Consider the following 11654-nt stretch of genomic DNA (forward strand, 5'->3'; position numbering starts at 1 on the left):
CCTTGTGCCTCGAGCAGAAAAATATATAATGCATATAATATATATAGTTACGTGTATGCATATATATATGATGCTGTTATGATGAGAATATTTTCATAATGTATTCCCCCCCCCAAAAAAAAGTGCATCAAATAATAGCTAGAAAAAAATTTATTCCAAATGGGAAAGTAATTCAAAATATAATAGATTTGTTAGGTTTTTTATATGTTTTCCACGTTTCTCTTACACGTCTTAGCTATACATTTTTCATAAATAATACGATAGACGTATTGTAGTTTTTTCTTGCCGGCATTTTTCTTTGCCATCAACCGTATCATAGTTTCGTCAACACGCTCAATAATTCAGTTATGTGGCGTTATGATAATGCCGAGCAGAAACCACCCGGCGAGAGGGTGGCTGTGATTGTTTTCTGCTCGTGTGTTCAATAAATATTTAGCTAATTCCATTGTGAAAATATAACCCGTGGATAAAACAATACTATAGCTTTAGGTTATATCTTCACAGCGCTACTAAATATTTCTTTATTGAGGATATCAAGTATCATTTGAATTTTCACAAATACATAAACATATATTTGGCTGTGACGTCTTCTCATCGACTTGGAGGCTTTATATGTATATATATATATATATGTATGTATATATATATATATATATATATATATATATATATATATATGTATGTATATACAGAGAGACAGAGAGAAAGAGAGACAAACAAATAAACAGATATAGTACATATAGGTATATCCACGTATATACATTATATACATTTATTTATGTATGTACACACACACACATACACACACCACACACACACACACACACACACACACAACACACACACACACACACACACACATACACACACATACACATATATAAGCAAGGTGCGATGAGTATATTGTCGTCTATATTACGCAAAAATGAGAATAACACTGACATCTCATTTTAACAGATATATTTACCAAAATTGCATAAAAATATCTTGAAATACCAAAGAGCAAATGTATTCAATAAAATCGCCATCAGCTTCAACCACGGCCTTCAGACGCCTTCGGAATCTCTTGCATCTCTTCTGGACAGTCTCCTTGGTTATGTTGGTGAATGCTGCCATAATCTTTGCCTTCAGTTCATATTTGGTGTTACAAGGAATTTTGTCGGTCTCTCGCCCCACACACAGTAATCAAGGGGGTTGCAGTCTGGGGAGTTAGGTGGCCAAAATGTTAGTGGAAATTGTCTGACAGCCATGACTGGGTTCCCCTGCTTGTATGGCGTGGTGCAGAATCCTGTTGCCACACATAGGGTGTTCCAGCAGCCACCCTCTTGACCCAGGCACTTGATGTACGACTCTGTGTTGAGTCTGAGGCCGTGTGGGAAGATGAATGGAGACATAACATTGCCATCACTAGTGATCACTCCAAACACCATGATGCTGATTGGCTGTTCGATTTTTATCACTCTTGGTACATGTTTTGGGGACACGGCAAGCCAACGGTTGTTCTGTGTGTTCCCCATCTGTTCATATTGGAGCTTCTGGTCCGAATGCCAATCATTACAGCATGTCATTTCCAAATTTCTGGCAGAGTGAATTGCACCATGGTGCTGTTTTTCTCGCAGGCGGTGCCCAACTGACCCTACTATACTGTGTAGTCGATAAAATCAAAAACAAACAATGCGCACGCGTGAAATTTACCCATCGCATCCTGTATATACTGACATCTCAAAAATAAATAAGCATCATTCATTATACCCACTTCTTTGTCTGGGGCTTCGAAAGATGTTGATGTATTATTATAAGATATTATGGGATTATAGGAGATCAAATGCTCACAGCAAAAAGCCGTGCTGCGAACACAAGAAACAAAATTGTATTGTGAGTCAACCTGAAGGTGGACTTAGTACAAAGAGTGTACAGAACCTTGGAATTCCTCTTGCTATAGTTAACAGAGCGATTGTACAAACAAATAACCAGTAAAAGAAAGGATTCAACAAGTTCCAGCTCAGGTTGACCATGGCCTTCTGATCAAAATGTTGTTCAACATGTGGTATGCAGCCGAGTCAGAAATTTCGCAGGAGATAATTTCTGAACTTATTAGTTCGATACCCAAACGGGTTTAATCACTGAGAACTGCACAAGGAATATTTTGGTTCTAGACACTATTTTGGTTCTAGACAGAAACTGTTAAAAATGGCGTCTATTTACTTTTGGCATGTCTGTGTATGTATTTTGTAAAAAGGATTTGTTTGTCTCTGCCAAAGATGAAAGACGAACCGCCATTAATCATATACTACAGAGCGTGATTTAGAACACACGTATGCACACACACACACACACACACACACACACACACACACACACAAATATTAATGTAACACAGTAACTTAAAACCTAGTGAAGCTACCAGTCTTGCTCAAATTCCCGCCAGAGTTCTGACGGGAATTTGAGCATTCGCCAGCCTTCTTTGCTTCGCTATATTTTTCCATACCAGAGGAATATTGCATCTGTTTCGTAGACATAAAAGGAGACTTCAAAAAGGATATATTTCCTTATTGGACGTCATCAGAAATGAATTGAGGTCACCAGGCCACAAACAACTTGCAAAACAATCAGATCGAATGTGAAATCATTCCGATCAAATTATAACACAGGTGATAACCCCGACACAATCTTTTTTCTCAAGGAACAACCAGCTTTCTGTAGGCCACGGATGTATGTGTCATGGTTGTCACATGAAAGGAGCTTAAAACTGAAGATGTAGAATAATGTAGGTGTCTTTGACACCTCAAAATACAAATAAATAAAAAATAAAACTCAGTGAAAACTAGCGACTGATTGAAGATCAAACGGATAAAATTCCATGATATAAACATTGACAATGTATTTACGCATTATTGCTGTTGCCAAATCGGCTCTGATTTAGGTAGATCTATGGTCACGGGTATTGCAGCTGGGACTATTTCGTGTTTTATTGGGATAGGGAATAAATTGAGGGATTATTTGGCTATTGTTTTCAGAAGATTAACGTATTATACGTTATTGTGATTATTTAGCACCAAACCAGCTCTGATCCGGCAAACCTATTTTGTTCAGGTCTCAATATAATCGTTAATATTGACCCCCTGGGGAAAGGTTTATGTGGCTATCCAAGGGGTTGATTTTCCAACAATATCAACATAATATAACGGAATTTTTATTGTTATTTATCAATTTCGTTAAGTATTTTCATTAATTTTTTAAAAATTATTTCTTATTGAAATCGATAATGACACAAAAGAATGAAGAAATTAATGTTTTTAAATGAAGAAAATATTTTTATTAATTGTAATTTTTAACGATTCCACGAAAGGGGTCAAGATATAAGCCTGCTGACCCCTTATTTTGTGTATCTTTCCCTAAAACGGTAGTGCATACTTTAAGGGTTATTTGGCTACCGTTTCTAGCAAATCACAATATCTATGAAATCGTGTTGTTCTTTAGCCCCAGGCCGGCTCTGAGGAAGTACACCAATGATCAAAGGTGTTTCAATAGGAAACACACTCTTGTTTATTCAGGTAGATATTTTCTCCGCACGTCTACGGAAACACATAATTGAAAATATTTTTAACTTCTATGGATGCACATACTCGAACATAACATCAGTTTTGCATTGTGGAATCATTAGAAACACATTAGTTTTTAGGATTTTAGCTCTTATTTCTAGCAATATAGGTGTTTACAACACCCAAGACATATTTAGTAACAATCATTGTTTACCTGTGTGTGTGTGTGTATAGATACGTGTGCATGTATGTATATATGCATTTATGTACACACAAATATATGATGCTTTTGTCTCTCGTCATATGCATGTGTATATCTAGGTACGCTTGCACGTAACTAACGGTCTGAGCATGTCTGTAACGTATATCTATGGAAGTGTATATGTGTGTGTGTGTTTGCGCGCCGCGTGCGTCTGTCTGTCTGTGTATGTGTATACGCTCATGGATTCGTATATATTCATACATCGTGTAATGATGCTAAGCTTGTACAGAAACAAATGCAACACGATTTCACATCTTCAAGAAGGCGGTCAACTGCGGAAGAGAAGCAGAGAGAGAGAGAAAGAGAGAGAGCGAAAAAAAAAACAACGAAAAAGACATTGCAAAACACTGCCAGGTGACGCTCGGATATAGAACCGTGTTGGATGGATAGGCATTTCAAGAGCAACGGAATTGGACATTAAGAGATGCTTATTTACTAAAACAATACTTACCGTTCGCTAGGAGACGCTCGCCAGTTCCGTTAGAACGCGGGGTGTTTACTTGAGCAAGTTTAGCAACGATCTTTTTTATCTCTTCCTTCAGACGCCTCCAGAAATCTCCTTCATTCCAAGAAATCGCTTCGTAGAATTCATTTATTTTAACACCACTCTTGTTTGTCTTTCTGTCTATTCTTACCGATTCGACCACGGCTGTCATCTGATTTTGTATGTATGTATGTCTGTCTGTATATATGTGTTAGTCTGTCTCTCTCTGCTCGTATAAATGCATGTGTTTATAAATGTATGTATGTATAAATATATGTATTATGTCTGTATATATGTGTGTGTGTGTGTATAAGTATATGTGTGTGTGTATAAGTATATGTGTGTGTGTCTAAGTTTATGTGTGTGTGTCTTTATGTATGTACGGAGTTATGTGTCTGTGTGTATAAGTTTACGTGTGTGTGTCTTTATGTATGTACGGAGTTATGTGTGTGTGTATAAGTTTATGTGTGTGTGTCTTTATGTATGTACGGAGTTATGTGTCTGTGTGTATAAGTTTACGTGTGTGTGTCTTTATGTATGTACGGAGTTATGTGTGTGTGTATAAGTTTACGTGTGTGTGTCTTTATGTATGTACGGAGTTATGTGTGTGTGTATAAGTTTACGTGTGTGTATCTTTATGTATGTACGGAGTTATGTGTGTGTGTATAAGTTTATGTGTGTGTGTCTATGTATGTACGGAGTTACGTGCATGTATCAAGTGTATGTATTTATATATCTATAAATGTATAAATGTATGTATATATTATGGCTATATGTACGCTTTTATGGATATTAAATGCATGTATATATATATATAAATGTATATATATGTATATGTATATATATATGAGTGTGTGTGTGCGTCTGTGTATGCTTTTTATATTCGTTTTTATTGACAAATTTTCATGTATGTTATATATACACAAATATATATATATATATATACACACAAATAAATGCCTGTTATCATCATATACAATATATATATGTGTGGTTGTATGTACGCATAGAATGTATAGGCAGCGATTAGGCCCAGTCTATAGAGAGCCTGGCAATATTCGTTGAGACAGTCTCGAAGATCTAAGTTCAAATACTGCCGAGGTCAACTTCGTCTTTCATGCTTTCTGGGTACTGTGTTTGGGTCGGTTCCTGCTTTGCTTTGTTTGTTTATCTCTATGTCATTTTCTAGCAGAAAACGGGTAGGTTCAGAGCTGCAGAAGGACAGGTTCCGCAGTGTCTTAAACGTGGTCCAGTTAACCAGTGTAACGTCACGTTGTCCTCACGATACCATTAATAATTGAGGCTGCAGGACAAGGCAATGTGCATATATATCTCTCTCTATATAAACGGCAGTTTGTCTGTCGTGTTTCTGTGTGTCTGTTTGCTTGTACCCTCACCCTGACCACGGCTTTCAACCGATTCTGATGAAACTTGACACACACATAGCCCAATGTCATAATTCAAAACTAACGTAGCGAAAATTTTGAAAAGTTCCCCCAGTTCTGAAAAAAATCGATAAATTCGACATGGGGTCGAGAATCAGAAACACAAACCGCAAACTGTCTAGGGGACGCAGCTCCACCTTTTTTCACTCTCAAAAAGAATTTACCATCATTTTTTTCCATTTTTTTGCTATTTTTTGGCTATAACTCTCTAAAAATGCTTTATAGTTATTTCCCTTACAAACCTGAGCAACGCCGGGCGATACTGCTAGTTATAAATACATGTATACACAAACACATACACACACACACACATCCTTTAGAGATTAGTGGTTCTGATGAATCTTCAATATATTGAGATATCTGTAGAATTTCTTGTTTATATTGTATTATAGATGTTCTCTTTGATATTGTCATATTCTGTTTGCAATCTTGTTTTGCTTATATATGTATGTATATATGTATGTATGTATATATATATATATATATATTTACACACACACACACACACTCACACATATACATACATACTTACATATATATATATTGATAAAAAGGGTAAGATAACAAAAGAAAGAAAGAGACCTCGATATTATGTAATTAGAAGAATTTATCTGTAAATGTAATGTGACAATTATTCGGTAGCCATATATATATATATATGTGTGTGTGTATATATATATATATATATGTGTGTGTGTGTGTGTGTGTGTGGTGTGTGTGTGTGTGTGTGTAAGATTATTCTTCAAATTCTTTCAATAAAGACAGGATGCTAATTAAAACAAAAACCAAAACAAAACCAATAAAAAAACAGAAAAGGAATCTTAGATTGTTCATTGGTATCAATCAAAGACAACAGTGTACAAATAATATCAGCAGATTCAGAAATGTCTTTTATATGTCTTCAGCGTCTCGCATAATGGCAGAGTTTCTTCTGGTCCTTCACGTTTTGAGTTCAAATTCCACCGAGGTCAACTTTGCCTTTCATCCTTTCTAGGTCGATAAAATAAATACCAGTTAAGCACTGGGGTCGATGTAATCGAATAGACCCCTCCCCACAAATTTCAGGACTTGTGCCTATAGAAGAAAGGATTATTATTAGGGTGGTGCGTTGGCAGAGTCATTAGGCCGTCGGACAAAATGCTTAGCGTCATTTCTTCCGGAACTTTACGTTCTGAGTTCAAATACCGCCGGGGTCGACTTTACCTTTCACACTCTCGGAATCGATGAAATAAGTACCATTTGAGCAATGGTGAGGTGGCCTGGGGGAGGGGTGTGATCGATGTAATCGAATAGCCCCTTCCCCTCAAAATTGGTGCCCGTGTTCAAATTCCACTGGCGTCAGCTTTGTCTTTCATCTCCTTGGGGGTCGATAAAATAATTACCAGTCAAATACAGACATTGATGTGATTGAGTTGTCCCCTCTCCGAAAAACAGCTAACCATGTACAAAAGTTTTAATCTCTCTCTCTCCCTCTCTCTCTCTCTCTCTGTATATATCTATACATACACACACACACACACACACACACACACACACATATATATATACATATATATACATATATACATCTTTTACATCTTTTATTTGTTTCAGTCATTTGACTGCGTCTATGCTGGAGCACCGCCTTTAGTCGAGCAAATCGACCCCAGGACTTATTCTTTGTAAGCCTAGTACTTATTCTATCGGTCGTTTTTGCCGGACCACTAAGTTACGGGACGCAAACACACCAACATCGGTTGTCAAGCGATGTTGGGGAACAAACACAGACACGCACACACACACACACATATATATATATATAATATATATATACATACGACGGGCTTCTTTCAGTTTCCGTCTACCAAATTCACTAACAAGGCTTTGGTCGGCCCGAGGCTATAGTAGAAGACACTTACCTAAGGTGCCACGCAGTGAGATTGAACCCGGAACCATGTGGTTGGTAAGCAAGCTACTTACCACACAGCCACTCCTGCGGCTACATATATATATATATTACCGAAGAGTCCCAATAAATGAACGCTAGCGCTAAATAAAGAATTATCCAAAATTCTGACTGCTACCATTTTTTAATATACAAAATCACTGCTAAAAATCTATACATACATACATACATACATACATACATACATACATACATACATACATACATACATACATACATACATACATACATATACAGATATATACATACATACATATACAGATATATACATACAGACAGACTGGTAGATAGATAGATAGATAGATAGATAGATAGATAGAGAGAGAGAGAGAGAGAAAGAGATACATATCTGTGGGTATCTGCCTTTGTGTTTGTCCCCTAAACTGGTATCGACAACTAGTGTTGGTTTGTTTACGTCCCCGTAACCTACAAGTTCGGTAAAAGGGACCAACAAAATAAATATCAGGCAGGGGTTGATGATTTGTCCGACTAAAACCTTTCAAGGCGGTGCCCAACATGGCCGCAGTCCAATAACTGAAATAAGCAAATGATAAAAGATACTTGTAAATTCAATTGACCAAACAACTGAATCCTCATTGTCGAGCGACGGAGACCCATAACCAGTCTTACATTGCAATGAATTTTGAGGACTATTGCCCCACGATCTCGAAGTGAAAATCTCTTCAGAAGGAATGATTATTTGTATGACCCATAACCAGTCTTACATTGCAATGAATTTTGAGGACTATTGCCCCACGATCTCGAAGTGAAAATCTCTTCAGAAGGAATGATTATTTGTATGACCCATAACCAGTCTTACATTGTAATGAATTTTGAGGACTTTTGTCCCACGATCTCGAAGTGAACATCTCTTCAGAAGGAATGATTATTTGTATGACCCATAACCAGTCTTACATTGCAATGAATTTTGAGGACTATTACCCCACGATCTCGAAGTGAAAATCTCTTCAGAAGGAATGATCATTTGTATGACCCATAACCAGTCTTACATTGTAATGAATTTTGAGGACTATTGCCCAACGATCTCGAAGTGAAAATCTCTTCAGAAGGAATGATCATTTGTATGACCCATAACCAGTCTTACATTGTAATGAATTTTGAGGACTATTGTCCCACGATCTCGAAGTGAAAATCTCTTCAGAAGGAATGATTATTTGTATGACCCATAACCAGTCTTACATTGCAATGAATTTTGAGGACTATTGCCCAACGATCTCGAAGTGAAAAATCTCATCAGAAGGAATGATTATTTGTATGACCCATAACCAGTCTTACATTGTAATAAATTTTGAGAACTTTTGCCCCACGATCTCGAAGTGAAAATCTCTTCAGAAGGAATGATTATTTGTATGACCCATAACCAGTCTTACATTGTAATAAATTTTGAGAACTTTTGCCCCACGATCTCGAAGTGAAAATCTCTTCAGAAGGAATGATCATTTGCATGCTTGTTAACAATCGCTAAAGCTAGCTTAACGTCTACAGTTCACAATAGAAGCTGATCGCCACATAAGACTACGGGATCTCAGTCATGTCTGCGTATTGTTCGCATTGTTCTAGTCACCAGAACACAGCGTGAACCCGTCAGAAGAATCGGTAGACTATCCAAGTTCTCAGCAAGACGGCACAAACGATTGATGCGAAGGCGATGTTTTCGGCGAGAAGATATCAACCCTCTCCCTCCCTCCGTTCCGTCTACAATTCATTCCACTCGAAATTTTACATTTGTGCCATGTGTGTGTGTGTGTATGTGTGTGTATGTATGTGTGTGTGTGTATATATATATATGTATATGTATATATTATATATATATATATATATATATATATATATGTATGTATATAATCTATCTTATCTATATAGGTGGCATATCTTATCTATCTATCTAAATCTATATCTATCTATCTATCTATCTATCTACCTATATATATATATACATACATATATATATATATACTTATGTGTGTGTGCGTGCGTGTGTATTATATATATATATATATATATATATATATATATATGTATTAATACATATATTTATGTATATATGTGTCTATCTATCTATCTATCTATCTATCTATCTATCTATCTATCTATCTATCTATCTATTTATCTATCTATCTATCTATCTGTCTGTCTGTCTGTCTATCTATCTATCTATCTACCTATCTATCTATCTATCTATCTATCTATCTATCTATCTATATGTATATACATAGATGTGTGTCGAGTGAATGTGTGTACGTGCGTGCGTGTGTGTGCTTCTGATATGATTTATAAAAACTTCTCACCAATTCTAAGAGCGGGTCTCCCACCCAGAAACTGGTTTCGTCACTGGAATTTAGACAATACCAATTACGTATGCATATGTGTATGTGTGTATGTATGTTCTGCTTATGGCTACACACGGCAGTGGAGCTCTTGTTCGGGAATCTTCGGATTTTGAAGAATGTGGAACCATCTCTTAGCCATTATTGTCCCAGGTTTAAGGCGGTGAGCTGGCAGAAACGTTAGCGCGCCGGGCGAAATGCCTAGCGTTATTTAGTCTGTCTTCATGTTCTGAGTTCAAATTTACGCCGAGATCAACGTTACTTTTCATCCTTTCGGGGTTGATAAATTAAGTACCAGGTACGTACTGGGGTCATTTTAATCGACTGGTTCCCTCCCCCAAAATTTCGGTCCTAGAGTAGAAAAAAATTGTCCCAGGTTTACTCTGACCCAGAGTAACAGCACCTATCAGAGTCCCATCTATGAACTAGCATATGTGATAACAATCTTCTAAGCGCAGTGTGCAGAAATACATTTAGTTGGTGCCAGGGCGCACAGTAAAACCACTGAGAGTAAGGAGCCCCTAGATATTGGCAAAGCGTCCTTTGATGTTAAACTGAACCCAGAATCATGTGGTTGGTAAGCAAGTTACTTACCACACAGCCACTCCTGCGCCTATACATGTGTGTATGTGTGTGTGTGTGTGTGTGTGCGTGTGCCTTTATATTACGTCATTCTTGAGTGCTGCTGGTAAAACCCAGTACTGCCTTCTGCATGCTCGGATCATCGTCAACTTATCTAACAACATCACTAAGTCTGCATAGTGAGGAGGGTCATTTCTGGACACCCCGAGGGAGAAAAAAAACAACAAGACTTGTAAAACAATGGATATATATATAAGAGTCCATGACCAATCAGTTCTGCGCAAATACACTTTCAAATCCCTGCAGACTTCCATGTATCTTTAGATTTGGAAAGTCTAAGACACTCTGACATGAAACGTGCGGTTGCTGTCTGTGTCTGCATGTATTAATGTGTACCTACGTTTGTGTTGCTGTATGTGGGCGCGTTTGTTAATGTGTGTGTGTGCGTCTGTGTATGCATTTATGAATGTGCCCGTCTGCATTTATTGGTGTGTATGGATGGATGTCTGTTTGTGAATATATATGTGTGTAGGTATTATGAGCGTGTGTATGTGAGCGTCATTCTTGTATGTGAGAGTACGTGTAAATATGTATGTGTATGTGTATGTGTGTGTGCGTATGTGTTTTTGCGTGCATGTGCGGGCGTTTATTTATGTGTGCGTGTGCGCGCGTGCGTATGCGTATGCATTTGTGCGTGCGTGCGCGTATATGTATGTGTGCGTGTGTGCATGTGCGTATGTGCGTGAGCACGCGTGAACACGCGTGAACACGCGTATGCGTGTGTATGCATGTATATGTGAGCGCGCATATGTATGTATGTGTGTATGCATGCGCGTCTCTGTGCATGTGTATGTGCGTATGTGCGTAGTGTGTGTGTGTGTGTGTGTTTTTTTTTGTGTGTATGTACGCATGTATTTATTAACATTAGAAATACACAAAACCGTGACACGCCCACACGCCAGAATGGAAAAACTAACAACGTAGGAACCAAAGAATCTCTTTTAATCGTAGAAAAATGGTAATAAAGAATCTTTCAAATGTATTCC

At 37.4% G+C, this 11654-nt stretch overlaps 1 protein-coding gene across 1 annotated transcript in view; it reads right to left on the minus strand.

The window, feature by feature from the left end:
* The window catches only part of LOC118761518, a gene marked incomplete at its 3' end in the record, with an annotated part of 19520 nt that extends 15125 nt beyond the window's left edge, over window positions 1-4395 (minus strand). The window contains exon 1 of the mRNA XM_036499520.1: window positions 4256-4395. The remainder of the gene's footprint in view (window positions 1-4255) is intronic.
* Window positions 4396-11654: the final 7259 nt, after the last annotated feature.

This window comes from Octopus sinensis, unplaced genomic scaffold (assembly GCF_006345805.1).
Source record: "Octopus sinensis unplaced genomic scaffold, ASM634580v1 Contig14575, whole genome shotgun sequence".
NCBI classification, from domain to species: domain Eukaryota; kingdom Metazoa; phylum Mollusca; class Cephalopoda; order Octopoda; family Octopodidae; genus Octopus; species Octopus sinensis.